Source organism: Falco peregrinus, chromosome 1 (genome assembly GCF_023634155.1).
Source record: "Falco peregrinus isolate bFalPer1 chromosome 1, bFalPer1.pri, whole genome shotgun sequence".
Lineage (NCBI taxonomy): Eukaryota > Metazoa > Chordata > Aves > Falconiformes > Falconidae > Falco > Falco peregrinus.
Window position 1 is genome coordinate 119,399,867 of NC_073721.1, and position 20,404 is coordinate 119,420,270.

At 43.5% G+C, this 20,404-nt stretch overlaps 1 long non-coding RNA gene across 2 annotated transcripts in view; it reads left to right on the forward strand.

Moving 5' to 3' along the window:
- Positions 1-2,706: 2,706 nt before the first annotated feature.
- Positions 2,707-20,404, forward strand: part of LOC129783672 (uncharacterized) — an 85,162-nt gene continuing 67,464 nt past the window's right edge. For both annotated transcript variants that reach the window (XR_008745451.1, XR_008745450.1), the window contains exons 1-2: positions 2,707-3,233; positions 3,350-3,450. This is a non-coding gene — a long non-coding RNA (uncharacterized LOC129783672). The remainder of the gene's footprint in view (positions 3,234-3,349; positions 3,451-20,404) is intronic.

Here is a 20,404-nt window from a genome sequence, read left to right on the forward strand (position 1 = left end):
GTGGTCCTTCAGGTCTGGACTGTGAAGACGTTCCTATCAGCACCATCAAGCTCTGAAAATGTTTGGAAGTTTGAATATGTTTTGCTCTGTAAGGTATATCCTCTTGTACATGTCCAGCCAAAGACACCCAGCTTCCTAAGAGGGGAAGAAGCAGATAATCACCTTGCAATCACTGGGAATGGATCCACAAATCTCCTTCTGCAACTAAATTCACTCATAAGAACCCTCATTTAGATACTCAAGGTTTTAAAATCTCAAAACCAATGATTGCCTTTGACAGTGTTGACTTAAATTCATCCTGACATTTATCCCAAAAGTGTTGGGGGATAAAAAAAGGAATAAAGGATAAATAACTTTTTTGTTTTGTTTTGTTTTGTTTTAGTTCATGTTCTTGTTAGAGTTGGTGTTGTTTTCTTTTTTTTTTATTTCACATAATCGGTCTGAATGGAACATAATAAATCTGAGAAGGTAATAAACAGCTCATAAAAAATCACTTTTCAAACTGTTGCTAAAACAACCTCACAACAGTTGGTGCACTAATGGCTCACTGGAGGGATCAGAGAAAGCTTAGGTGAGCTGTGAACTGCAGGGTAACAAAAAATGCTAGTTGTTAGCACAGTGCCATGGCTTTACATTAGGAAAAGTCAGTACCAGTGCATGTGGAAAGCATGAGGTAACTATTAGGAACTGTTTGCTCCTTTCTTTGCCTTTGATGTCTCCCATTTTTCTCTGTAATACACTGCAGTTTTGCAGGTTTTGTCTTTTCTACACAGGGTCTGAAGTTTATTGCGAGGTCTTGCAGGGAGGTGTTTTGCGGCTTGCGGCAGGTAGAGGATATGGCACAGATGTTCTGGGGAATCATCTGGACTGAACATCTGCTAAGGGGTTGGCAGTGATGTGAGGAACATGATTTGATGCATGGGACAGTCTCTTCTCCATTGTGTTAATAGCTCCTTTTCCGTTTGGAGGCCTTTTCTGTTTCAGACGGATATGGCCAATGCATATGCATTTACCGCATCTGCGTTTTACCAAAAACATATTTCTTAGGGGGAAGAAAAAGACATATATCCAAAATTTCACAGCTAGTAGTGTTTGGTTGAGAAGAAGCCCTTATTACTGCCAAGCCACACTGCAACAAGCCCTCAAACAGAGAGACCATGCATTAAACAAAGAATCATGCCTCTGCCAGCACCTGCTTGAGGAAGGGGGAGCAAAGCATGAGTCACTGTGACGTACACAAGTGAAATTATGAATGATAAGCTAAAAATAAAATGCTTTCGAATATAGTTGTGTTCCTACTTCTGAGGAGCACATTCCTCCAGGGCAGATGATACCTTCCTATCTCAGCTGGGCAGCACTGTCAGCCACAGGCAGAACCCCAAAACAAGCAGATCCCTAACTGCCCTGCAGCTGCAGTGCAGGGATTTGAGCCTGCTAGATGATGCCAGCCACACTCTTACAGAAGATGGGACACTCTCTAGTTGTGGCATCATCACTCTTCACTGCTCTGAAGGCCAGACATCACCCATTCAGAAGAGGCATCTTCTTGTCAGCTGTCCCTTAAAAGGAGACAGAGCATCTTGTAAGACTATCAAAATGTTACGTTTTGAGCCTGCACTGAATGGAGCCAAAGGTTCAGCATTAAATATCACCAATGATAGTCTTTTTCTCTGACAGGTACCGTGATTAGCTAATAAGAATACGTGAGCCAGGCTGTCAATACAACGAAGCTCCTCCTCAGCTCTTTAGTGCACTGATATTTTACAACGTAAATTGCTTCATCCCGAGAGATGTCCCGGCAATGTAACAATATGAGCACATAAATTCTAAGGCCCTTGCTTGGTTGTCACAGCTTTTACATAGTGTTTAGCCACCGTGCTGAGCAAGGCCAGGGTAAAGCCTAGACTTTAGCTCTGCTCCTTTACAGTTGAAAGAACTGCTAGCTCTTGGTAACACTTCCAAGTACATAGCAGCTCCTGCTGGATGTTACCGAGAAGGGGAAGAAGACAAAATACATGGTGGGGTCTTTTAAAGCTTATTTGCAAGCTTGAACACCTTCCTCTGATTTTGCCTATTTGCATAAAAAAAGGAGAACTCTGACATTCTCCATGTGTACAATACAGCACCAGGCCAGACTAGGATCTTCAAATTCTGGGAAATATTTGGAATTGTACCTGTACTCCCAATCTGGGTCAGGCTAATATGCAAACCTAAGCAACTATGAGTGAGCAGAAGCAAAATAGCAGAAAGCCACCACCAGACAGGACTGGATCCACCTTGATGTAAAGGAGGAAACAGCGTCAGCAGTTGGGTTGCCAGTACGTAGTGCTGCTCCCCATGCTGTTTCCCAGGTGTAGCAGGAGCACTGAGAAGGTGATAAATGAGCACTGCACAAACACATTAAGTGACTTCATGAACATCTGCAGACATTATCACAGGACATGGAGTCCAGGACATTCCTAAGGCTGTGAGACAATCCTCGGTGAAGACAACAGCTTTGCCTTGAGTTTGAAGATGAAACATTGCTGACCTCCATGGGCTGGGGAAGGGGATGGCTTTCAGATCTTTAAAAGAAATGAGGAAACCACAACAGTGCCTGATGTGTCTTTTTTTTTTTTTTTTTTTTTTTTTTTGCTAATGAGCTATTAGAAGTTGGTTTTGAGCCATACTCTTTGCCCTCATTATAACTGTGTTCCCATACGCTCTGCCTGTCGTAATGAGGAGAAGTCTGGACTGGTGCACAGTTTTAATGAGATACAGTGTAGACATAAAGCAGAAAGACTAACATCTGAAGCAAGACCTCAAAGTGGAGTAACAGAAACAGGTAGAGGAATTACCTCAACAGAGAAACCTGGGTAGGAGAAGAGGAAACAACCATTTTTATGTCACAGGCAGAACAGATAAAACTTGGCCTCAAAATTGAATGTGAATTCAAGAGGCGATATCTAAAAGGACTTAATTCACCAAGAGGAAAGGAGGGAAGCTAAAAAGAGATCCAGCAGCTAATGACATCTAAGAGTTGAATGGTGAGAGGAAATGCTCGCTGTCGACAACACCAGTGAGGAATGAAACAGCCAGCAGAACATTTCTTTTGTTCTTGTTTCATATCTTTTCATGAAAATTAAAAGGGCAGTTTTCACAGCTGGTGAAGGACTTTTTTTTTTTCCCTTCGCTCTGCCATCTGATGCTGTCTCCACTTTGAAAACAGCAAATTTATGCCTGAAGCTGAACGGGTAAAAATTGGACTCTGTTGCCTGTGGGTATTTTGCCATGAAGAGCAGCAGGATCTGATGAGAGATTTCATCCAGATCAAATCAGAGAATATTCAAAAACATCTCTGTTTTCGCAGGAGACTCTTCCGAGCAGTAAGAGGGAGCCAGGAGCCAGAGCTCAGCTGGGTGCGCCCCAGGATGCTCAAGACAGTCTGTGCTATGAGAGGGAGAGAATGGGGTAAGACTGTCATTTTTTTTGTCTGCATTCTCTGAACCCAATGTGCCAGAGTGAGAGATCTCCAGTCTGAACCCAGAGGGGAGGATTTCCTCACCATGCAGCTACATTATGTCTCACGATGCTGAAAAGCAGGGATAAAACTTGTGTGAGTTCCCACCTTCTCAACAAATCTCTGTCTGATGGTGCTGTGCAGGTGCACAACACTGCCCTCTCATCTTTGGTAGCATCCTGTTTCTCCTAGAAAGATCAGTAGTGAAGATTACCCTGAAATCATTCCTGTCAAGCACCAGGACAGGTCATGGGTCTTGAGACAAGTAGGGGAAACCCCCCTTTCTTTCAGGGGTAACTGAGGGCTCTTTTCTGAACCTGATTTACACCAGGGCAGCACCATTACTTTCTGCTTGTGCTTTGTACCTGCTCAGACTCATGCCTGCTTCTTTGAGCTGTGCATAAGCATATTCATATGCGGAGTACTATAATGGCCACATTCAGAAGATAAGTCTTGCAGCCATAAAGACTAGAGACTTCTGATATTATCTTCAATGAAATTTTAAACACTGCAAATAATGATATGGCTGGCTCAGCATCCCAGTGCTGACTGGCTCGTTCAGACTCTGGCTATGAGTCAAAATTATTTAGTCCCCATGTGTGTCCCTGAGAAGATTTCTGTTCTGGGATGATGGTGGGCTTCAGAAAATCCCATGCATGGAGGGGTTTACTCCCTGAACCCCCAAAACTGCTCTCATCTCCCTGACTGTACTAAACTGTGACCAGATTTCTGTGGCTTCTCATTAGGAGAGAGGAAGCACGAACATTAAATGCAGGCTGCTTTCTGCAGTGCTTGGCCAGCTGCAGCTCTCAGTCCCAGAAGCCTGTTGTGGTGTATTTCCCAGCCTCTGTGCCTCCCGGGACTTGCTCCTCACTAAGAATTGCTCTGCTGTGACGGTGTCTCTCATTTTGCAATAGGACAGCCAACATGATGTTTTCACATGAAGAGGAGTGTGCTGTCCCCTGATGCAGCCTTTGGAAAATGCAGGATTGCTGTTAGATGTCAAGGATTCAAAACTGAGCAGTTCTGAAGGGTTTTGTTATTGCAGATGCTGTTGGTTTGGGTTGTAAAACCATGCTCTGTTTTCCTGCATCCCACCTGGAATGAGTTAGAGGAAGCAGACAATGAGAATGCTGCTTTTTACTAATTTCTTCCCCATTAACAGTCATCAGAGCAGCCACTGGCAGAAAGTTGGTGCATATATATGTGCCACAAAGAGTGTGAAATAAGGGTGAGTGCTTGCATGTGTGAAATGCATAAAGCGTGGATCAGGCAACTGAACACCAATATATACATAATCAAGGGATGCATCTGTATGCATGTGGGTGCCTGAAGTGCCTCTATATGTGCATGTATATGTCTGTGCACCTAAATGTAGCAGGGAGGAATTATGAAGATCCGCTTTGGGTCTAAGAAAGGGTAACTATTGCTGCTTGTAGGAGTACAGATCTATGTTCGGAGGGAAGTGCGCTTCTGTAGGCCAAGGCTCTGTGTGCATGGCTGAAGGACTGAGGTGCTGGGCAGCTTGTAAAGCTGGCACGTGGCATAGAAGGGGTGAGGCAGGGATAGGCCTACGCCCAGTTAAATGGAGGGGCTGTGCAACTGTGTGACATCAGCTGTGTTGCATGACCCAGGAATATGTGGCATCCACTGTTGATGGGGCTAAACTGCCCTTGCCTCTGTGGCAAATCCCCTTTAGCAGTGTTGTGACCCCCTTTCAGACCCACTGGGATGGCATTTGTTGGCTTTTGCAACCTGCTGGATGTTAGTACCCATTCAGTTCTGGAACATTTTCACTCTTGGCAAGAAGCTGTTAAAACTAAAGGGGTGGCAGGGAGGGGGAATGTATCACCTAATTGATTAGCTCCGTGAATCACTGAGATGCCAGCCTGTCAAAGAGTAAATCACTGAAGCTGTCTTTGATGTCTCCTTCGGTCAAGGACACACCAGCCTGCTGCAAATGTTGTCTTTTCTTTAATGTGCTTTCTCTCCTTCTCTCTCTCTTTTAGACTTGTGCGTGTGCATGTGGGTATTTTTTTTCCACTGGATGCCTGCAGCTGCCATACCTTGTGTTTTGATTCCTTTAGCAATTACTAGCCAAGCGAGGTTGGGTAGGACAAGCCTGCAGAGAAGAGATTACTAAGGAACGGGAAATGCAAGGAGGGGTATTAGAGACCCCTCAAGGGATCTCTCTCCCTCCCACCACAGTGCTGTCACTGTCACTCAGTCTGAAAAATGCCTCCCACTGCAAATAATCTTCCTGAAGGTAAAAGGGTACCTCCAGTTAATCCCATCTTGTGGTAGCATCAGTTGCTGGAGGAGAAGGGAAATGCAAATGGAGGTGGCCGTTGGCAGAAAGACGCGGTCTTTTTGCATTATCTAAAGAGCTGTTGGTTGTTCCTTCTCATTTCCAGCATGGCTGTAGATTCACTAGCAGTCATGTAGTGCTGAAAGTCTATAATAAAAAGCTAAGTGATGATGCAGCTTTTGTGATGGAATTTCAGCACTCCCAACAGGAGCTGAAGCCAGAAGCCACATGGAAAAAAAAAAAGGTGCTATTCAGACAAAACAGAACAAGTTAACCAAATTCCTCTGAATTTCAAGCCTGAACTAGTTCCAAAGCTTCAGAAACTGTTGTAAGGCACATCTGATCTTGCTGCCAATACACAGCACATCTCCTATCACGTGCCGTCTTGGATGGAAGACTACTCCCCAGGAATGAACTGCTTTTTTTTGGTTTCTTGCCAATGCCACCTGTCCGGCTCCGTCTAGGTAAAGCAACCCAGCAATAGCAAGCATTGGCTCAGACAGTGAGTCGGATCTGGGCCAGGCTGGGAGATGGCCTGTTAGTAGCTGTCGCTCGCTTGGCTGGGTTGGTTGTGTGGTGCTGGGAGAGGGTTCAGCAGTCTAAGGCTCCTGCCAAGATTTTCTGCATGACAGCACCCTCCTTACCGCAGTCTGTTGGCCGGACTGAGTGTCTTCCCGTGCTTCCCAAGAGCGGGCCTGTAAAGGAAAGGAGTTCTGACATTTTCAGGCTGTTCTCCTTGGAGGTCCCTGCAAATACAAGCTGCTCCCTGTCCCAGTGCATGCAGCCTATGTGTTAACAGCAGAGAGGTACTGGCCACACAGGCGGAGAGAGTGAGGCTCTGGTGCTGGCTTCCTTCCTTGGAGGGTAGTCTGACCCTAAAAATGCTCATGTGTCTTGTAGTCGGAGGATGGTGCTCCCCGAACATGCCTTGCTGTCATTCCCTCTCACTCCGCCTCCCTGAAAAGCAGCTCAGGGAAAGTCATCACTCAGCTGGCTTAAGACAAGCCCGAAGTGTCAAAAGCAAATGAGAGAAACCGTTGAAGGATTGAAACAGCAACAAAGGTACTAGTGAAGAAGGATGACATAGGCAGTAATAATGGAAAGATTCTTTATGCTACATGCACCAAAACACAGTGTCTAGCTCTTACTTCAAGTCACTTAATTAGCTGTTTCTGTCTTCCAGGCTGAGCTTATTGCCACAATGTTCCTCGTGTCAGAGTTTCCAAAGTAAGTCCATCAGCTGGTCTTTGGTACTTGGGAAGAGATTTGAGTCTTTGGACTTAGGAGATTTCTTGTCTTTGAAACAATTACTGATACTTTTTTTTCTGAAAGCACCTTTCATTTGCCAACAGCTTGCTTGAACTGCGAAAACCAGCACATGGCATAGCTTTCCAGTGTGGACACCTGCCTGTAGTTAATACCAGCTTGCTTTTCCTACTCTCCTTTCTCTTTGTCTTCAGCTCATATTCTTAGAGGACACTGAACACATGTTCCAACCTGAAATCACTCATGGATATGTGTTTCTGGGGATCATGGCTTCCCGAAAGAAAGAGAAATACCAGTCTTGGAGGTTACACATGGAAATCACTCTAAGCTATTTCCCTTTTCATTCCCCACCTCCATTTTGCACTCTGTCAGTTTTAAATCCACTTCACCTGTGTCATGTCATCCTGCATTGTTGTAAATGCCTCCTCAAAATAACAGTCAGTATCTATTCAAACGCTTCATACGGCAATCTTATAATTATCAACCAAACATGTAATTTCCTCCTCCTGTCCATTCCTCAAAAATATATGATCTTAGTTTATTAGATTCTATTTCTATAAAATAAGCCATGGTATGAGGTATAACAAAAATATAAAGAAATGCAGTGAGGCATCTTGTTGTCGTGTTGCCACTTCTGAATTCTGACTGGCTTTCCAGATATGCAAGATATTAAGCCATCATCAAGAATAAGCATGTTAATCCCTCCTAAAATCTTAGCTGCCAGAGCAGAGGTGACCACTGGTGGCTTTTGAAGGGCATAATACCGTTGAACTCAGCAGTAAAGTAACTTGCTGTGATTTCCTTTTGTTTAATGAGAACCCCCTGACAGGATGCTAATGGCTGGATTCATCTACTGGAGAAAAGGTGATTACTAGAAACGTAGAGATGATGGTTTAACATTACAGTGTAAGTGTAAGTTCTTTATCTTGGACTTGAGATTTTAAAGATCCTCTCAAAGGTAATCAATGGCACTTTAGTACCCTTTGAAGCTTTTATTCATAACACTTGTGTGGTACTTTGTGCCACATTGACTTTACTATTTTCCTACAGTTTTAAACAAAATGACTCCAGACCTGCACTGAAGATGCTGTAAATGTGGTGACTGGTCAGCCCCGTTCATGCAGTGCATCAGGGGCCCCCTGTCTGCAGTAAAATCTTGGGTCACCATTACGTTTTCCTATGCTCTAGGATATGCAATGGACTAATTGTTAAAGTCTTCACCTGCCATTCTGTGAACCGATACACTGCACCTTAAAGGAACACAACAGCATCGGCATTGACCTATCAGAGAATTACAGCACCTGAAAGTAAAATTGATGTAACACTAAAATAAACCGGGCTCCGAGGCTTTGAATGGGCAATATTGTATATGTTAAGTGAATGAGGGCTAGATGTTCAAACAGCTGCTTTAAAAATGCAAAAGCAATTTCCTAAGTCTAAGTCTCCATATATATTTAGGGGTTGATTTGGGACCTTAAACAGGCACCTTTTCTTTTTCCTTTTTTTTTTTTTTTTTAGCTACAGTTTTAATCTCACACAACCATATGAGCTAATCAGTGTCAGAAACAGCTGCATTGGTCCAGTCTGTAATATCCTTCATGAGAAAGAAGAACCATCACAAACTACCTGTAAGAGATATTAATCACATTCCTTGGTGTAATACTGGAAGCACCCAGATATAATGCTGGTGAAAGTGGTGTGAAAGCCAATTTAGAACAGAAAAAAATAGCTATGTGCAAGGTCTTTGAAGAAGAAACTGAAAATGTGCAACATGAAACAGGGAAATTGTTTTAGCTTTCTTATGATTTTAAGCCATATTTCATTTGCTCTGCGATCATTGCTATCGCAGCAGTGAGGATATTATAAAACCTGTGAGAAGGAGTTGAGAAGGCTTCTTACACCACAACACCAGAAGACTTACTTTTCGTAATCCCTTGAAACTCACAGTACCCCAAGAAATCCCACCACCCTTTGTACTCCACCCCAGAATCCACCACTCAGGGTTTTGCCATTCACCTTGCCTATCCCACTCTGCAATGCCTAATAACCTCTTGCTTTCTTGTTGATTTCTCTATGTGAAAGAAGTCAAAGGCACTGATACATTATGGATATAAATTGGAAAGTGCACCTTTAAAAATACATCCAAAAGTATGATTTCTTTGTCTGCCTGGGACATGCCATGAATTCTTCCATACCTTACGTTTAGCCAGGCTCTTTCCTGCTGCAGGTACTATGCATGCAGTTCTCCTTGCAGCTCAAAAGGCTGGGATCAACCTCACTTCAAAGGAAAGCTTCTTCCCAAGTGCAGCATTGTGACCCACTTGCAGAGAAGACCACAAAGAGTGCAGGGATCAGTGCTCCAAAGTCATGCATGGGCCAGGCTGGACTTGGCTATGCCATTCCCTCTGACTGGGAGTACTAGAGGTTTAGCACGAGGCATGAAATACTTAACCAGACTGCGACTATGTAAAAAAGATAGAGTGTGCCTAAGCAGAACATCTGTCAGTGAGGTGGCAGCTGGCAGAGCCTGGCAAGGATTTTCTGGAGAGAAACGGGTCATAGCTTCCTAATTGAGCTGCGGTGCTGAGCTGCGTGGGAGGGCGAGGGGAGCATGTGTGAATGAGTGTGTTGCTCCAAGAAGAGCCAGAAGAAGAAGCACCCTGAGGAACCTCATTTGGGAGGGCAGACCTGAGTGCTGCAGTGTGAGAGATGAGATAGGGGTGGTTGTGGGGGTATGTGTGCTCAGCGGGGTGGTTCCTCATAGCCCAGGGAATGGTCTCTGACTGCCCACAGGTTCTCAGGCTACCCTGGCTCTGTCAGTGAAGCATGATCCCAGACTTCTTTCCTGGCAGATTTTTTTTTGTATGTGCAGGGGTCTAGCTCCAGGCTTTTTAAGAAGGGGACACCTGAAGCAAGCTGATGGTTTCACCACGAGTCAAAGCTCTTGTCTTGGTGGTCTTATTGCAGATGGAGGTGAGCAGCCCAGTCCACAGGCAGGTATCCAGGACCTAGCTCACCAGAAGGCAAGAGCTTTGAGTCTGAAGATCATTCAGTGTAGTATGGAAAGAGATGGATCTGATACTGCTCTCGTACTGCTTTCAGAGAAGCTATATTTGACTCCCTCCAGGAGCAGACTTTGTATGGCCCATCACAGGCTTGCTCTTTAATGCCACCATGAATCCACTTCTCCCAAAACAGAGCTCACAGGAGGACTTCCAGGGGAAGGGATGCTCATGCTCAGGAGGGCATTAGGAGCTCCCCACAATGGCGCAGGGAGATGAGGCTGAAAGAGGGATGGGGAGAGGTGGGGAGAGGTGAACAAGGAGAGGCTGAAACTGGCTTTGAGAGGGAGCAGGCTTGTGGGTGCTGAGGAGGGATGTTTGGAGAGAGAGCTTCAGAAATGAGATGGTCTGTGAAAGTTAGCCTGGTTGCAAAAGCTCTTTGCAAATACAACAGGGCTTAAGTTCACCATTTTGATGCTTTGGCTCCATGTCAGGGTAACTCCTTATGTTCACACATAAGTCAACACCCCCTGGCTCTCTTCTTTCACCAGGTAATGCAAAGGTGAAGAAATGCAGTAATTTATGTCCCCATCATTACCGCTGCCATCCAGAAGGTACTTCTGCTGGCTTTTGAATTTAGAGTACTCTGAAAGCAGATATTTCCACTTTTTCACTAAGGTAGAGATGGCCAGGCACTAAGAGTTTTATCCATGATGCAGGTCACTAGAAAGGGTTAATCAGCCAGGGGGACATATTTAAGAGCAGGAGTGTGGGAGTGAGACAATAAGAGAACAGAGTTGGACTAAACTTCTTTGCATTCTCCCCCACGCTCCTTTTGGAGGGTGTTTCAGGGACAGGCTGTGAGGAATGCACACTATCTAATCTGCATGTATAATGTAAATATGCACATTTTTATTTGCTCTCTCCATCTGCAGGGAACTTGCTGGCATCAGAACAGCCATGTGGTCTCACAGCAAAGTTTCCTTGTAAAAGGGAAGGAGGAGACTTAGCAAGGCTGCTTGGTCTCTGCCTCGTGCATGCTGTGCAAATGGGTACACAAAGTCTGTCCTACTCACACCTCCACATATTTGCTCTTTGGTCTCAGGACCTTGGAAGAAAGGCTGGACCGGGCTCCTTACAGGGAGCTGGTTCACTGACTAAGCTGGAAAATCGATGTGGAGGGAAGGAAAAGAAGAAATTGCACTTGGCCAACCTTAAATCATCATTTAAACGAATTTTTCTAGCAAAGCAGAAAGTTAAAAAATAATTAATATTTAGGATAGGACAAATAGTTTTCATCTTTTGGAACAGACAGAATTAAATGGAGGGAAATTCAAGAATGCTAAGCTTTTCAGCATGAGGAAATCAAAATGTTTCATCCGAGTTGTCAAAATAAAACATCTAAGCTGTATGTTTTGCAGGTTTTTTTTTCCTGTTTGCATTTGAAGCAGATTGAGTAATTTGCAGATTGACTAAAGCAGCCTGATTCTGCATTTTTGCCTAAAAAAAAAGTAATTTTCATCAAGAGCTGTTACCCAGCTGCATTGTGGCCTTCTGAACAATGGTCATTACATCGGCTGGGAAGCTGCAGCAGCAGCTGGAGTTGCTTGCCCTGCCATCAATAGTTTGCAGTGCTTGAAGCCCTGGTTGCCCTATAAATTGTCTCCTGACTGGCTGAAATATCTGACTTTGCTCTGCAAAGCATTTTAGACTCAGGTCACTTCACTTCAGGGAAAGGTGTTGCTGTGCAGAAACTAAGGGTGCAAAAGCATAGAAGTTTCCACAAAGATACCAAGATCTAGTGAAAAGTTCCTTCATAATGTCTTTCAAGAAATCTGCCTTTGGATTTTTTTTTAAAGGCATGACCAACTCAGAAGGATTTTGGATCTGTTTTCCTTATTGTTCCACAGCATGTGTGTGTATTTGTGTGAGGTATTTGTGTGTATGTGGTTGTGACAGTATAAATATTAATAGCGCAAGGGTGAGAATACATGTGGCCCTCAAATGAGGTTATATAAACACACAGCTGCTGCGCTATTTGTAAATTTATAAAGACACATTTCCATCAAGAGTGTGAAAGTCAAATAAGCATGCAGAGAGAGAGAGCACATATGTTTCATAAACTACACAAGAAGCCTATAGGAATTACATGGTGCTACTTAAATCCTGGTCCCACTGAGGTCGGCTGGAGCTGTGTCACTGACTTCAGTGGGATCAGGACTTGGCACAATGCACTTGCTGTGATTTCCCTGGATAAAGCAGATCGAGCTACTGGAGAAACAAAAGTCACACTCCCATCACAGCAGCAAAAATGCCAATCCCTTGTGCCTTGCTGACATCTGAGCCTGATGGGGATGATGCAGCAGCATAACACCCCACAGAAGAGAGCCTCCAGCCTCACCTCCTGCATACTCTGCTGTTGATGGGAAAACAGGATCTGGATAGGGTGGGGAACAAGGAGGAAAGCAGCTTTACATTTGCCTCCCTGCATTCCCCTGCGCACTGAGCTCTGCTAGAGGGAGGCAGTAGTGGTGCATCAATCGGGGCAGCAAAAGCACATCGCTTGTGCGTTTTAAAGGGTGATAATGTTGACAGTATGCAAGCCAGATCTGTGGACTGCCACACAGTCCCATTTGTGTGGCTTTAGCAGCTGCTTGCACTCACAGCCTCCCCAGGGAGGTTTTGTCGTCACTGTCAGACTGCATTCTGGATGACAGGAGTTGATGGATCTAAGGTTTCCTCCCATGGACAAGGTGGAACATGAAAGGAGATGAGTCAGAGGCAGGAAGATTTCAGACACAAACAGGAATTGTTTGGGCCATGAAATGGATTAAGAAATTTTAAACCCCCTTGTTTTCTGGGACTCGTTAATTCTGAAGTGCAATATTACGTTTTCCTACAGCAGAAGACCCCAATGGCAAGTCTAGGAACATTATTTGAGCCTTTGGAGAAGCTCATGAGAAACTATTCCATATACTTCCTGAGGCAGCCTACCCCATAGGAAGGGTGTTGTGCAAAAATCTGCTGATTTGGGGGGGGGGGGGGGGGGGGGTTAGGGTCACTGATGCTTGAAGAATTAGGCCAAGGTGTATTTATGTAGTCAGCCAGTCCTGGGAAGACATTTTTCATGGGCACCAAAGGAAGGGATTCTTCCTTTCTAGCTTCTTCACCAAGGTGTCTAAATTGGTATAAGGTCAGCCCAGAATCCCCAGGTACCCACTGAAGAGAAACATTCATGTCCAGATGGCAATTCAGGCCTTAGGTAAGCTAAGGAAAGTGGGTTGAATTTAAGCTTCATTCTTCCTTTGATCAGGAAAACTTATATTCTAATGGTCTAAGTTTGTCCTCAATGGAGGGCATCCATACGGGGGAGGTATTATGCAACAGGTCGGGTTATAAATGTGTGCTGGAGTGTGCTGCACACTCACCTCCCTCTGCAGACAAGACCTTGCACTGAAATGAGAATAAGAGCTTTTCAGGTAATTGAATTTTCGGTTCACTAGCAAGAATGCTTCTTTTCTGTGTTGTTTTTGACCAGTTATTTTCAAGCTAAAAGTAAAAGGAAAAAAAATCTCGGTTTGAGCAAAAACATTCCTTTTGTGCCTTTATAAGAGGTAACAGCTGGGGTTTGAGCACACCTTTCAAAATAAAAGGGAAGGCAATTTCTAACCAAACTAAATTCACAAAGGAAAGAAAAATATTTTGTTTGAAAGTGGCAAAATGAAACATTTAGATTTGAATAACAAATTCAATGTCGAAATGAAGTTTCTAAATTCCCCCTCCAGCTTCTGAGAAGGATTCAGTGAAGCAAATATAAAATCACGAAAGGTTGCTGTTACCAAATCTGCATTGCCCACTGGAAGAAAATAATCCCAGAATGTCTTGATGATCTAAAAATGATTCTACAAATGCAAGAGATCAGGCAGCTGTTTCTTGGACACAGTGCAGAGCTGCTTTAGCTAAAGTTTCAGCAAGTCACCCCTAGGCTTTACAATAATGTCTCTGTTCAGTGATCACGAATCCCTTGTAATTTGGAACATAAAAATGCCCTGCTACTGCTATCATAGACAGAAGACAGTCACCTCATTCAGACCATAGTATGAGAGCAACCTGGGCTTGATTTATCATACCTTCCTTTATTTGTGTTTGTTCCAACCAGCAGACTGGCTTTTGCTGTGTTTAGTTTCATTCTGGGGAGAAGGGCTGAAGGGAGTGAAACAAATTTTACAGGAATGTTTTGTATTTTATCCCAAGCATTTCTTTCTTTCTTACGCAAAACATAAGGGAAAGAAGGGGGTGACTAAAGAAGTTTCCCAGACTAGTGCAATTGTGTGAATGGAAGAGCCACACGGGTTTTGCAAAGGAGGACAGGGAATGAGTTAGAAAGGATTGGCAGATGTTGATCTCCCAGTCTGCAGGGTAGAGGGAGTACCACTGGTCATCAGTCAGCAGCCAGCCCTTTTCTGGGTGTGTAACATACTGGCAGTGGGTACGGCCAAGAAAAGACTGGAGATGGAGACTTCAACTGACCTATGGGCATACACAGATAGAAGCCAAGCTCTCAGTATTCTCTAACACATGCAATATCATGGACACCTCATGTTGCCTTTCCTGGGTTAGGATTTGAGAGCACATAGAGGGAGGAAGCCACTACCTGATATGAGCTGGTCTATCTGCAGGCGATTGAACAACGCCAGCAGAACTGCTTTTCTCAGATGCCTCATCACCCCCAACACCATTCTTCAGACGTGTACTTAGCTCAGCTGGACTGCCTGGCCTGACGCACCTGCTCCATCATTATCTAGATGGGGATTTCGAAAGTTACTTGAAATGCCCGTGATTGTGCACGCATTAGGTGGCAATTTGCCAGCTGGAGCCCTGCATTGCGGTCGGCAGGACAGCAGGCGACTGGCGGAGATGCCAGCTCCCCTCGGGCAGGCGAGGGGTGGGCCTGTGTGCATGCTCCTTCTTTGCCTTCCCACTGTTGTTCCCTGGGTTCCTCCTTTCTGCTCTGGAGAGCAACCTGTGGCAAAGCAGCGTTGCTAAACTCTTTCCTCTAGGCCTCTCTGAATGCATTTGACAGAGAAGATGATTAATCTCCTTGTGGATGAACTCGTGAGCTTCACTTCAGAGGTTGAAATCTGCCTAGTTTTAGTTGCCTAAACATCTGAAATATTTTTCGAGCCATGAGGTCAGGGATATAAAGAAGACTGCGTGTTACCACTGGTGAAGTTATTCTGGACTTAGATCGCTGCACTGAATACATTGCAGTGACTTTTCCTCCCCCATGCAGTCTGCAGGGAGGTGTGTTTGTACATGGAGCCATCAGCCTGGCAGCTTCCATGAGCTTTGCTCAGCTCATGACTTTTGCTTGGGGTTGGTGCTGGTGTGAGCTGTGGCCACTGTTTGGACAAGAATTGCCCCTGATTTTTTCCAGACATACTCCGTATAGACAAATCAAAGGTCCAGAGCTGCTGTCCCTCCGATGAATGCATTTCTCACTTTGATTTTCCTCTCCTGTTGCACATGGAGCTGCCAAGCATCCAGGTTGTATGACTGCATATTCCCCACATCCCTTCATGATGGGTATTAATCTGCTCAGCTTTATTTCACGCTGATATCCTTCAGTAAGCGCTGGGCTGGAGTACAGGAGAAGCTGAAAGGAGGCATCGTGCAAGGTCAGGCATGACCCCTGGCAGCAGCAGGGGTTCAGCAAGGACAGGGCTGTGGCTCCCCCAAGACTGTGTGCTGGGACAGCCTGGGAGTGACATGTGAGATGGAGATACTGGTGCAAACATCCAGCCTAATCAGGGAACACATGAAAGTTGCCATCCTCAACAGAAAATATGTAGATTTTTTGAGGAAGGAAAAGAAGGAAAAGTGGTTCCCCCAAAGGGCAACTTGTGTTCATGTTACAGAAAGTCATTGATGGCTGAGAAAATAAGTAAATCCTCCACATGAACAGGAGTTTTTGGGAATTTCTCTAGGAAAACTGCATACAAAAAGTGAATTTGCTAATTGTTCCACACCAGATCATTTTGGCTCCAGTTATGTCCTCCCAGCAAAATAAATTGTTCCTTATCCCCTACCTGATAAGCGAGAAATGGAAGAATTACCTGAAATACTGCACTTGAACAGGGAAGTCACCATTATTAAAGCTACAACAAACTACAGGGTATTGCTAACTCTCACTGTTCTCCCTGCAATATTTGTCTATTGAGTAATTCCAGATCTATGACACCTGCTATTCTCAGTCCCTTTGAAATAACAATGTCTGCTTTTATACCTCACTTTTCAACCACAGATATCAAAGTACTTCGCAAAGGCAAGTATCATTATTATCATTTTACGGATGAGAAATCCGGACACAGGGAGGTTAAATGCCATTGGACTATCCTACATTTACTCTTCTACCAACAGACCATTCATCTACGATGCAGGTCAAATTTCTCTCTTTCATTCCTGGATCGTTCTCTCTTGCCTGTACATCCCAATAGAATCCCAAAGCTTATGCAGAGGTTTAAATTTATGTGGAGTTATTGACACTCTGTTCTGCTTTTTGTCTTCCTGTGGTTCCTGGAAATTCTGCTATTTCTGCCTGCTTTAGAAAGAGCTGGGATTTGTTTGGTTTTTTTTTTTTTTTATTGTAAGTACAGATTACAAAACCAGATCTGGTTCACGTATCTCCCAAACTTTGAAGGAGCCTGACTGTGGGAATCCAGTTAAGACTGTTTGCAGGATAAAGGATAATTACAATATTCATTATTTTAGACTCAGGTTTCCACTCCAGCGTTGCACCTGGCTTCATAGGGCAAAATGCTGGTGTCTCTTTATATTGGAGTCTTGCTAGCCCATCTCTGCTCAACAACGCTTATGGTTGTGTTTAAAAATCCGGAGGAACTGTATTTTAGGCAGTAGCCTGTGCCTGACCTTTTTCACCCAGCATCAGATGTGGCAAGGAGAGAAAAGGAATCTTTGCCTTTGAATGATGAAGTGTTTAAAAATGAGGCTTATAATGGCAGCACTGACAGCTTTTCATTTATAGCAGCTTCAGCAGGACGAGGATAGTATATTTCATAGGACAGGAGAGAGCAAGAAGAGAAAAGAGAAAAAGAAAAGAACAATATTTATCTCTGAGGGTTCCCCCAGAAAAACCAATTACTGGTTCTGTTCTTCTGAAGGATGTGAAATGGTGAGCAAAATATCAAATAATGGTGCAGAAGATGCTTTTGTAACACCTGGATTTCCCTTTGAGACTTGGATAGGACACCAAAACCAGAACAGATGAAAGGACGTAATTCAGTCTGTCTCAGTAGATTTGCAGATGCTGATTCGTGCCGGAACCTTCACCCTCTGAGACTCTTTTCTGTTAGTGCAATGTACACTCGTGGAAGCAGTAGACTCAGAACATCCTCATCAGAAAAAAATAGCTGCACAGGGGCAGCTGTCTTGGCAGGGGTCTAAAAAAGAGCTTAAAAATAGGGCAAGAATTTATGATGCTTTCCTTACATCTTCCTGAATGTCTGATGGTCTTAGCTCTTCATTGCTCTAGTTCTCCTGTTGCACTCCCTGTGCACAGATACTTCTGAGTGCACATCATGATACTGTACAGGCATTTGCATCTAAATCTTGAATCCGAACAATGAACCTCATTGTGTAGGGTCCCTGCAAACTAAGGTCAAAGCCACTTGGATCACAAATAGAGATGACTACACAAAGGCTTTAGACTAAATTCTTAAGGAAAGAATAATTGGAGACATGGAATTAAATGTAAACCAGGATAAAATTTAGATAGATTTACCAAAGACACAGAGAGTGCCAGACTAACTCGATATCCTTCTTTGATAAAATAATTGATTTTCTAGACAAAGGAAATGCAGTAGATCTAATCTATCTGGATTTCAGTAAAGCATTCGATATGGTGCTGCATGAGAAATTATTAGTTTTGTTGGTGAATATGGGGTTTAACACAGGGACTATAAGGCAAACAAGGAAGCAGCTGAAGGGGAAAGAGCAATAGTTTTGTTTTTTGTTTTTTTTTTAAAGGAAGAAGCATCAGGTGGAAAGAAGGGTAGAAATGGCAGAACTAAAGGGGCTTCCTGGAGTCTCATCCATGAATACTTGGTGTATAAAAAGTCCATATTACATTTGTACCTGTAGATATCAACCTGGAAAACATGGTAAATGGGAAGTGCTGGAATATTGTAAGAAGAGTTAGAAGATTCTTAGAGTTCCAGTAACAGAAACAGGATGGGATCTACTAGTGTAGACCACTAGATCATGTATTTAGGTTACAGTAGCAATATTTTTTACTATGATCTGTGGATCTGTCAATTGGCAATGACATAAAAGGAGAAAAACACAGGTGTAACGGTTGATAACAAGGTATCTGTGAGCCACCAATATGATGTCACCATTAAAAAGTCATTGTGGGGTTTAAGTATAGCAGTTGGTATTGTTCTTGAAATAGAAAAGTGTTGATGCTGTTGTGCAAGATCAGACCTCCTGACCTGAGATTTGACAGTCCAGAAGGATGGATTTGAAATGGAGCAGTTGTGGAACAGGACAATGTGACCGAGAGAATGGAGAAGTAGTCCTACCAGAAAAGCTAGGAAGACTTGGCTTGTACAGCCTAAAATTTTGAAGACTGAGATAACTACGTAGCGCTGTAAACACCAGGAGAGGGCAAAACCACTTTAACCTAAAGGACAAGAAGATACCTGTTGGTAAAAGGTATTAACAAGCATGATTAGCTTAGATTTCAGAAGACGATCTCCTTCCACCAGAATACTGAACACCAGTTAGGAGAAATGCTTTTTAAGAAAGCCTGCTAATTTAAAGATGGAAAGGGATTGATTGTGGCAGAGCTGTTTTGGGGAGACTTGAACAGCATATGCCCAAAATATTCAGTCTCCAACACTGTTTTTCAGTCCCTTTTTAATCAGCACAGAGAAATGAAATCATAAAACAGTATGAATAAAGAAACAAACAGCCAGTCTCCTGGTTATATGTTCTATCAGTCCCCTGCTGGTGCCTTGGCTTAGAATTATTTGTGTTCATTCTCAGTGTCTCATATCTTAACAGTTCAAGTTGATTTCTAGCACATATTTTTGCATTGCAGTTAGGTGCATTGAGCTCAGACTGAAATACAATATTCACAACTCCCTGATAGCTGTGAGATTCCCTTTAATATGGATTCCAGAGGTAAATCCTGCACCCCAACGACAGGGACATATTATTCACCTTTTAAAATGACCTTGCCTTTCATCCAGACCTCAGTGGTCAATCTAAATTGTATTGCTCCTATAAAATGTAGTTAGGTGATGAGGTCAGAGACATTATTTTTTCTTCCCTAGGCAAAGCCTGCAGGCTTAGTTTGTACTGGGTTAGTTGGCACTGATAGAGTGATCTCTGCATTGGAAAAACAGATTGACATGATGGGCATGAACAGTTTAGCAGTCTGGAGGCAGGAAAGCAGGGGTTTACAAGCAAATTGGTTTAAGTACAGATTGTTTCGTTTTTGAGAACAGCAGCAGGGTGCTCTGAAGTTGCATGCTGCTGCAGCTGTTTAGCTATTAGTTGAAGAAAATTAAAAAAAGGCAAGACAAGGGAATAATCTTTGAATTGCAACAAAATATTTCGGAGTAGGGTAAAACTTTAAAGGGCATCTTTTTTGAGTGGTAGGGGACAAGAGGTGAGGTTGGCATCAGCAAGATAAATAGGGATGACTATATAGAGTAAACTTGAGAATTCATGCTCTGTACTATCCATAAAACACCAATTCAACACCCTGGACTGGGAATCCATTTAGTAGGCATGAGGATAATGCAAAGCAAGCAGTGTAAATGCAAAAACAGAGTAAAACCAAGTAGAGTTAAAGCAGCATGTTTCGCTGGGAGTTTGCAAACAGCACGGCTGTGACAGGGATTACACACTGCACAGCCCTGTGGGGCTCTGTCCCTGCTGCATGCATGAACAGATCAAGACATCACGGTAATGTCAACACAGCTGCATTCTGGAGCAACTTCAGCCTTTCATCAGGAAGGTGTAAACTTCCCTACTCGCAGTCCCTGCTATTAGGGTTTTAGAAGTTATTTAAAGATTAGCTGAGATGTTATTTCTATCAAGAGCTCTTTAAGCTTGACCATTAGCAGCAAATTGGCTGTGAACAGTGTCAGAGGACCTTTCATTCTGAAAGACAGCTTACAGATGAGGGACTTCCTGCACTAGAGGTGATATCCTTCTATTTAATAATCCCTTACATAATTTTCTCTCCATATTTATCCAGCCACTTTTTAAACCCATACAAGAAATTTAGCATCCCAAACA